Source organism: Chinchilla lanigera, unplaced genomic scaffold (genome assembly GCF_000276665.1).
Source record: "Chinchilla lanigera isolate Chin_1 unplaced genomic scaffold, ChiLan1.0 scaffold00014, whole genome shotgun sequence".
In the NCBI taxonomy this organism is placed as follows: domain Eukaryota; kingdom Metazoa; phylum Chordata; class Mammalia; order Rodentia; family Chinchillidae; genus Chinchilla; species Chinchilla lanigera.
In genome coordinates, this window is record NW_004955415.1 from 6,095,075 (window position 1) to 6,104,614 (window position 9,540).

The 9,540-nt window shown below is 39.7% G+C and overlaps 2 pseudogenes; both read right to left on the minus strand.

Moving 5' to 3' along the window:
• Positions 1 to 2,392: 2,392 nt before the first annotated feature.
• On the minus strand, positions 2,393 to 3,562 carry LOC102026971 (annotated as a pseudogene).
• A 1,607-nt stretch (positions 3,563 to 5,169) lies between these two features.
• LOC102027296 lies at positions 5,170 to 6,794 on the minus strand (annotated as a pseudogene).
• Positions 6,795 to 9,540: the final 2,746 nt, after the last annotated feature.

The window sequence follows — 9,540 nt, forward strand, 5'->3', positions numbered from 1 at the left end:
ACAAAATACCTCAAAAGAAAACAATAAACAGAAACACAGTAACTCTAAGTGAACAAACAGAAAACTGTGTTCCCTGTCCCACTTCCTCCTTTCTCTCTGTCCCTCTCAAGGACCCCTCTATGGAGCTGAGGAAGCCCTGTTTCCCTGTAGGAAAATGTCAGATCCCACACAGTAGTCTAATGTCACATCCTCCAGATTCCTTGCATTTTTACTAATTCTCAAGAGTTTATAAATTACCTTTTCAATCAATGTAATTATTTTAAAACTCAAAAAGTATTATCAGGAAAAAAATAATTAGCAGCAGGAATCAAATTAAATAATTTCTAACCTTAAAAAATTTCAGTGTCCAGACTAGAAGAAAACAAACTTTAATGACTGTTTTATAGATACCGCACAATCACAAACTCCCCAAGTCAAAACAATGTCTATGACAACTGAAATAAGCATAGAGGGAAAACTAAGGTGCTTTTTTGAAATGCATAAACAAATACTTTCCTCTAAAATACTTAGCTTTATTAGAGAAATGATACTAAAACTAACAAAGATTCAAACATTTGCTCTATTCTACTTACATATCATAAATAAGACAACTGCTGATGCAAGACACACACTCCTTCACAATCTTTCTGTGCGCACCCAAGCATTACTGTATCAGAATAAGCTGTTCACCAGCCAACCATATGTGGTTGAATGATTAAAATGACCATCTATACTTTACGTAGTAAAGCCTTTTGGAAACTTCTAATGTACACAGTGACAAAAAAGGGAAAAAACCAAACACACAGTAATTTTGAACACACGAAGATGATTAAGCAGCTTCATTATCTTTTTAAAAATATAAACAGACAGTATCCACAGAGTTTATTTCTCACAGTTCTCTTGACAAAGGAACATTACTCAAGAACACACTGTATACGCAGATAAGAAGAAACATACAAAATGTTGTAAATGATGCACAACAAAATCCAGCAGTATAAAAAAATGCATGTAAACTCTTGTTCACTGTGCAGACTAAATTTAAACACTTGTTTAAATAGTAATACAAATACAATCTTTTAAGGACCCTGTTCAGACTACAAAAGAGAGAAATTATTACCATATATATGATTTTTATATTAAGCAGTTTTCTTTGATGAGTTGTATGGACAACTCAAAATACAGAGGCATAAGTCTGTGTATTTTAAAGGAATAAATAATGTTGTGAATTAGAGACTTTACACAGTTACTACCACTGGCACTTTTCACCATAGTTCGTACACATCATATGATCAACTTATACAACATTTGTCTTGGTTACTTTTCTCTCGTTGCTGAAACAAAATACCCAAAGCCCCAAATTAAGGAAAGAAAGGTTTATTTAGCTTACAGTTTGTGGAGGATTCAGTCCATACTTGGCTGGCTCCGAGGCAGAAGATACCAAAACAACAAAAGCAAAGGGGGGAATGGCAGCCGAACAGCAAAGCAGCCAGAGCAAAAGGGCAGAATGGCACCAAGCAGCTTCTTTCCCTGCCTTACATTGTAAACAGGCTACCCCGACCTAAGGGGCATGTAGCTCTCACAATCTCCATGTGCTCCTCTTCCACAGGCTCAGGATGTATACAAAGTAAGCACCCTGGCTCCCTGCTGAGTCACTTAGCCAAACATCTAAACTCCCCAAGTTGACACAATGTATCAACCATAACAACATTACATTTAAAAAATATATCTGAGTGACAATTTTATAACATTCACACACTATGAGCTGATTATGAACCAATGCCACAGTTGCCTCCTATAGTGTTTTGCTGTTGATAACAAGGACAGTTCATTGTGGTTAAAAGAGATTAGGTATCAATACGGTAAAGCAGCTCCAATTTACTAAAGGCCATCAATGACCACCACTGGACATTGAGCTCTTTTAGAGTATATGGAGCTCTTTTAGAATATATAGATCCTAGAAGCAAACATCATCACTGGTTAAATTTGTCTAAAGATGTCTGTTTCTGTGCTAAAAACTATTTTCACAAAACTGAACGCTACTAAAGTGTTTGAATATAAATACTTTTTGTTCTTGTTATCATAGTTATAACCAAGTTCTCTGCAACCTCTGGGATTTACTATCACATGAATGTGTACTCTCACTTCAGTCTTGCCCACTCAGATCAGCACCCTCAGGCTGCAGGCAGCAGGGAGCTTCCACAGGGAACCCTCTGCTCACCGGGATGCTCCGCTGCTGAACAGGGATGGAGATCCATATGGGGAGGAGTTGGGCTGGAAGAGGACACTTCAGAAGTGCTCATGCTGTGAGTGTCATCCAGGGAAAGCAGAGGACATTTCCAAACAGTGCACATGATCAACAATGATACCATTGCTATGTGTCGAAGAGGACTAGTGAGGGACATGCTCTGCCATGTCATCTGTTCACGGGGAAGTAGTTTGGGTCAAGGTAATTAGAACTGGTGCCCTGGGACACGTAGTAGTCTCTAAGAAAGTGTCAGACCTATCCATAGGCTCTAGTTGGTGGTCTTCCTTGTGAATATCTGTTTCACGCAGGCAGTCAGAACAAGAATCACAGAAATCCAGAGACATCTCTGGAGGACAATTCTGGCAGTGCCACCAAACACCCTGGATAGGCTCCATGCCACAGTTATCACACTTGAAGCCCGCATGTTGTACAAATCCACTTTCAGCTTGCATTTGCTGAAGCTTCTGCTTCTACAACTTTTAAAATTGTAATAGTTCTTTATATTCAGATAAATCCCTATACATGATTGGAACAATTTCTTCATGTGACACCTCTACAGCAATGGTGTTCATGTGGCTGTGAAAATAGGACCGGTCGTCATCCTCGTCCATGTACACTGGTGGTTTGTGTGAAGTCATGAAAGTGGAAGGTTTAAAGAGATGCTTATGAAGGGGATGCTGCTGTCTGCTTGTGGAAGACTTTTTGGAGTATATATACAGGTCTGGCATTCTGCCTGGAACTGGGATGCTGGCTTTTGTTAGCTTTGTGAAATACTTCTGTACTCGGCTTGCAACCTGTTTGGCTGTCCTGTTGCCAAGTTCATCTGCCATCTTCTGCCAGGGTCGAGATTCCACTTTCTCAGAACGGGATATCAGGAGTAGCTGTTTGAGTTTTTTCTGCTCTTCCGAGGTCCACAGCTGGTTAAATGTTTCTGGTTTGGTGTCATTACACAGACAGCCTCTTATCATGTGTGGCCAGCTGTGGGAGCCCTCCAGTCCATCACTCAGAGGCAGCACAGAGTATGAAAGGGACTTTCTGTTCTTCTTAGGGCTCATGGGGCTTTTGGTCTAGCAGGTAAACCTTTATCAAAAACTAACTGAATTCTCCTAGTATGTCTTTTATGATTTTTAAACTCTTTCCAAGTTCCCAAGGCTGTTGGTAGACTGGTCCCATACAATCTCGGGCAACTGAACCACTCTCTGTGGATATGGAAGTCCTATATCACCTCTTCTGGAGTTTCTCCACAGATCTGATGGGGTTTTTTAGTACTTCTCTCTGGTGCTTGCCCAAGCTTTCAAGGTCTTGGACAGTAAGCTTCATTATCAAACCAGACTTCATTACTTGCAAAAGGAGCAACTTTTCCCATTCTCCACGAAATACTTAAGTGTCAACTGTTTTAACATTTGAAGAAAACTCAAGTACAAACCAAGTAACTAATGTGCTACTCAGTTTTTATAATCTACAAAAGTAACTCTTCCCATGAGGTAAGGCAATTTGATTGCATTAGATTGCATTAAAACAATTATACTTGATTTTTAATAATATGCTAATTTAAAATATCACTTTTTTGGAAGTAATAATGAGAAAACTCAGAAATTACCCATTATAATTTCGGGGAAAATATTAGCAATGTTGTCATTTTACTCCTTGCATACTTTCTGCGAAGCATAAACTTGGTGATAGATGATCTGTATATGAAACTCAAGTAAACATATTCTTAAAACATAAAACACCACCTTTATATGCTTAATCCTCACTTAAAGTATGATTTCTATACAATGCTTCTGAGTTGATTGAGAGGCAATATTTAGGCCATTCCATGTAGTCAACTAAAAGGTTTCCTTTAATTTGAAGAGAAAAGAACACATTTATTTTCAATTGTCACAGTATAAAATTGATGGCCCCAACACTGCATTGTTTTAAACTCTGAAGTCAGTCTTGAAAACAGGACTTCCTTTTCATACTTGAACTAAGTAAGAAGCTCTTCTGACATAGCACTTACACACTTATCTATGGGTTTGAATATCCATCTAGATTCTATGTGAACTGAGAATGACTAGCACATATAAAACTCTAGACAACAGCATACCACATTGTAGAAGGCATTAAAGCTTCACCTTGTGCCTAGTTTGAAACCAGTTTCTTTTTTATAAGGGCGTCTTTGCCACCTATAGCTGACAAAACACACCGCAATATTCATAGTAAGGCTGGAAATGTCAAGAAAGTTTCCAAAATGCTTACTTTGTGGGTAGACCCAATGATTCTAAACACTGAATACTAATACATTACTATTAGTATTCAACACAGTTGCTTTTCCTTTTGAAAGAGAACAGTAGCATGCATTGTCAGTTGTTTTATAATCCACTTATTTAAGCAATTTTAATCTGTAAAACTATTTTAAAGAAAAACTGCTGTCCTAAACAGTGAGCAAAAAGAAAACACAATAGTGAGAATTTAATACAATCACTGTAAATCCTGTGAAGTAAATGTTAAAACTTCTTACATCCTTTGACTTACAATGGTATGTATATATTTGCACCAATTTCAAGCACATCATCAAATTGTGTATAATGAAATTTTCTTTTAAAAATGTGAAGTAATACAAAATTCAGTAACTAGCACTTTTTAAAGAGCCACCAATGCTTATCTCCAGGTTTTAGGGCTTGCAAAATTTAGATGACTAATGTCTAATTTATTTGCAGTGGTTCTTGGGAAACACTAACCCACCACATGGTAAGTGTGTCAGCCACCATGGAAATGCACAGATTTTAGAAGATGAAGCGTTTATCTCCTTACTCAGTAACAAGATGTCTACAACATCACCTGACGACTGGTGCACCTATCTTTATGCCCAGTTAGATCTCTTCCGTGTTTTACATCTTGTTGAGAGAATTAAAAGCTTTGGATTTTATTCCAGTGTTGGCATAGAGGTGCATTAGTTGGACCTATGCTACTTCAGTTTTGGTAGAGAGGTTTTCTTCATTTGGCTGACAATTTCCATTTTGCTGCACTTTATTTTCTTCAGTCCTTGGCATATCTTTACTATCTACTTCTTTGCATACACTTGAATCTTGTTCTTCATTGTGCTCCTTCTCTTTAACTGAAGCAGTGTTTTTCTCCAATCTCTCCTTCCCATCTCTATCATTAGAACTCTTGTGGAAGTTGAACACTGTCTTTCTTTTCCTTCACTGATGTGGTTCCTTTTTTTTTTCTCTTTTTCTATCCTTCTTATTTCTGCTCCTAGGGGGTGGAGACCTGGAAGATTTCCTTTTTATGGTTTTTGATGTTCTTGGTGACCTGGAAGAGCTCTGGCTTCTCCTCCTGCTGGAACTACATGATCTTCTTGAGGCATTGTAACTCCTGGGTGCTGGTCTGGGCTTTTTATCCTTCTTTCTTTTCTCATCTATCTTTTTGGATCTGTCCTTTTCTCATTCCTTTTCTTTGTCCTGTTCCTTTTCCTTCTCTGTCTCACTCCTTTTCATGCTCTTTTTCCAGCTCTCTCTCTCTCTGTCCCTGTCTTGTCCTTGTCCTTATCCTTGTCCAGTCTTTTTAAATTCTTTGTCCCGTTTTTTTTGCCCCATTCCTTTTCTTTCTCCTTTTTTTTTTTTTTGTCTTTTTTTTGGTTTTTCTCCAGTACCAGGAACCGAACTCATGACCTTGCGCTTGCCAGGCAGGCACTTTGCTGCTGAGCTAAATCCCCAGCCCCACCTTTTCTTTTTCCTGTTCCTTTTCCCTCTCTCTCTTTTTCCCTTTCCTTTTCTCTATCTTTCTCTTTTACTCTCCTTTTCCTTCATCTTTTCCCAAGTATCTTTTCTCTTGTCCTGTGAACATGAATAACTCCTTGATTTTTGTCTCTCCCTCAATTTGGAGTGCTTTCTATGTGGGCTCTTGGATCTACATCTGTCCTTCTATCTCAAACGTAATCTGTTATGGGATCTACTCCTCTGTTTTGACTATGATCTTTTCCTTCTAGAATGAGCTAGACCTGGACTTTGAGCGAGTGTGGGAATGAGATTGACCACCTTTCTTTCATTGCTCTTTCCAGACTCTTGTTCAATGGCTGCTGAGATAAATGATGGAGCTTCTCATACTGGTTTCATTACTTCTTCTAATTCTTTAGCTGTAGCCTAAGGTGTCATCTCAGCAGGTTTTACTATTGCATTGTTGGAGTGGTTTATTTTCAGTGGCCTGTCTCCAAACACAACTCCATTAAAAGCAAGGGTCTTTGGTACAGAATTTTGGTCTGCAAATTCCACAAAAGCAAACCAAGTTTTGCCATCTGCACAAACTTCACTTCTCCAATTTGTTTAAAAAATTCAATTAGTTGATCAGCTGTTCTTATCTGGGAATTCAAGTTTCCAACAAAGAATGTTCTCCCAGTTTCATTGATTTTGGAAAGATCTGCATTTCCCATGAGTGGTGGTTGTGGTATCTCTCCCACTGTTGCAATGTTGGGATCTAGTGCTGCTGCTGGTGTAGCTCCCAAACTGCTCAGTGACGCACCAGGTGTAGCCAAGGGGTGTGGGGTTGGTATGGGAAGCAGTCCTGCACCAGGCATTAGACTCCTCATGGTTGGAGCAAGAGCCGATAAGGAGGGCTTTGGACTCCTCTGGGATTTTACCTTCTGCACAGGGAACAACTGTCAGAGTTCTGTCAGTAAAAACCGTATTAGTTAGATACTGGACCAAACCAACACTTGATGGCTCACGAAACTTAACACTTTGGAGGAAAAAGCACGAGGTGGACTGCTGTCCCAAGGGTCCATTTTTCTGGTTGAACAGCAACCTGTAATTTGGGTAGTCAGATTTGACCAAATGAGGTCAAACGATCAGATTCTTTCTGCCTGGCTGGAAAATGTCTTCGCCCAAATGATGAGGAAGTATAGAAAAGTTTCGGGAGGCGCAGGTAGAGCCGCAGCTCCTCGATTTGTCCTAGGAAGGGAAAAAGCTTTCACATCTGCTCCCTGGTCACCACGGACGAAAAATTCCTCATCTGAATTACCTCCGTCGGGGTAAAGCCAAAGCCTAAACCTGAACCGAAAGCGCCTCCGCTGTTCATCCTAATCCCTAAGGTCAGCGATACCTTGGCTACGGAACCACAGCGAGCTCCCACGGGCGAATTCATACGGCGGGGCAGGTCTAGCCGCCCTTTTCTCAGCTCCGCTGCTCTGGAACCAGGTCTTGAGGCATGTTATTGATGTTATTGCCACAGTCAAGTTCCAAAGTAACAATCAGAAATAAAACAAATGCAGATTAGAGTTTCAAGACTGGGAAGTGTACTGCAAGATACTTGAATAGCTCCATGTGGCGGCCACCATTCTCGAGGGCCTGAAATTAGAGAATATGTGAAAATGGTTACAGAATCTAATTTCTGGAGAATTATAATTTAATGTTTTGTCAGAATAAAAGAATTCTAACTTATAACCAAGGAATCCTGCCATAGTGAAAGCACTGTTTCATTTGTACATGTATTCATTTATTTTCTTGATTGAAGAGTCTGGCATGGTGGGGCATGCCAGTAATCCCAGCAGGAGGATCAATGTAAGTTTGAGGTCAGCCTGGGCTACATAGTGAGACCATAGTGAGACCTCTCAGCACCCATACACACTCACACACACACACACACACACACACACACACACACACTGCCTCTACTGTGAATGGGCAGAAGAGACTATATCAATGCAAAATCACCTCATAAAGATTGCCAGCATAGGGCATCAAATTATTGTTTTGACAAACTCTAATCAACCTGTACTTGAGAAGAGTCAGAGTTGATAGCCAATAGGGGATAGAGACAGGAAGTGCTAGAACTTTTAATTGTGATATTTGGCTCATTAATCAACCTTATGTGCCTGCCAGGACCAGCCACTTTACTCACTGAAAGGTAATGCAGGATGTTTCATGATGAAGACCAAAAGTGAGCAGAGTACCAGGAAAGATTTGGTCATGTTTTCTTTTGGTGTTTCCTTGGAATGATGCTCTATTTCAGGGTGTTGTACTGTAATGTAACCAACAAAGCAGAAACAATCAGAACATCAAAACTTTTTAAAATTAACAGCCACCTCCAGTATGCCTATTGCATCTTCTCTGCACTGCTCTCAGAAGGCCTGTTTTGCCCCCTTTCAAAAATAAGTGTGCAGGAAAAGTTAAACCTGGATTAGCCATCTTAAAGACAGAAAGATTAAAAATATAGAGTTCAATGATAGACTTGTGAATATTCAGAAAAATAGAGTAAATCAGAAGTTATTCTGTGAGCATAATTCTATTGTTTTAATGTGAGGTATCTTAGAGGTCTTAAAAAAGGCAACTTTTTACCTGAAGTTTTATTTATTTTTTGAAAAAAAATCAAAGAAAACTTGGGGATGCAGCCTAATGGTAGAATACTTGTTCAGCATATATAAGGAGCTAGGTTCAATCCCCAGTATCCCCCCACACACATTCACACATGCACACACACCAGAGAGACAGAGAGAGAGAGAGAGAGAGAGAGAGAGAGAGAGAGAGAGAGACAGAAAGACAGAGAGAAACAGAGACAGAGACAGAGAGAGAAACAGAGAGAGACAGAGATACAGAGAAAGACAGAGAAAAGACAGAGACAGAGAGAGATAGAGACAGAGATAGAGACAGAGAAATAGAGAGAGACAGAGATAGAGAGAGAGACAGAGAGACAGAAAGAGACAGAGAGAGACAGAGAGACAGATGGAATAAAGCGAGCAGAAAATATGGGGCCACCAGGAGTGTCTCAATAGAGAAATAGAAATCTATGTTTGCTCTTTCAATCAGGACAAAAATTCCTGATACTGCAGGCATGTTTGACTATCCTGGGATCCTTCTGACTTTGAATGCTAGACTATCTGGTGACATTCTGAGGGACTGCCTAGGGAGAAAAATGTTTTGGTGCCATTTTATGAGGATCTCTGGGCTGCTGATCCTGAACAATGACCTGACCTTCCCTCTGTTTTCTCAGCTTTTATCTTACGTCTGCTCCCAAGCACATGCGGGTAGTTAATCTGTATAAACTCATTGCTAATGTGCTATGATGAAACATACTTGGAGACCTTTCACTGTCTCTAGAGTGCTCCACTCAGGATGATTGGAAGATTTTGGCACATTGTTCAAAGCTGTGTGCTCTGCCTATCCTGAAACAATCTGGAAACAATGGTTTACTAAGCACCCATCCTTATCTTGTCATCTCCCCTAGATTCTCCAGGAATAGAGAAGCCATAGTAGAAAGAAGAAGTCTAAAATACAATGCAGAAGACTTCTTCTCATTCCCCATGGCACACTTGAACCACCTAAGAATATGGAGACGAG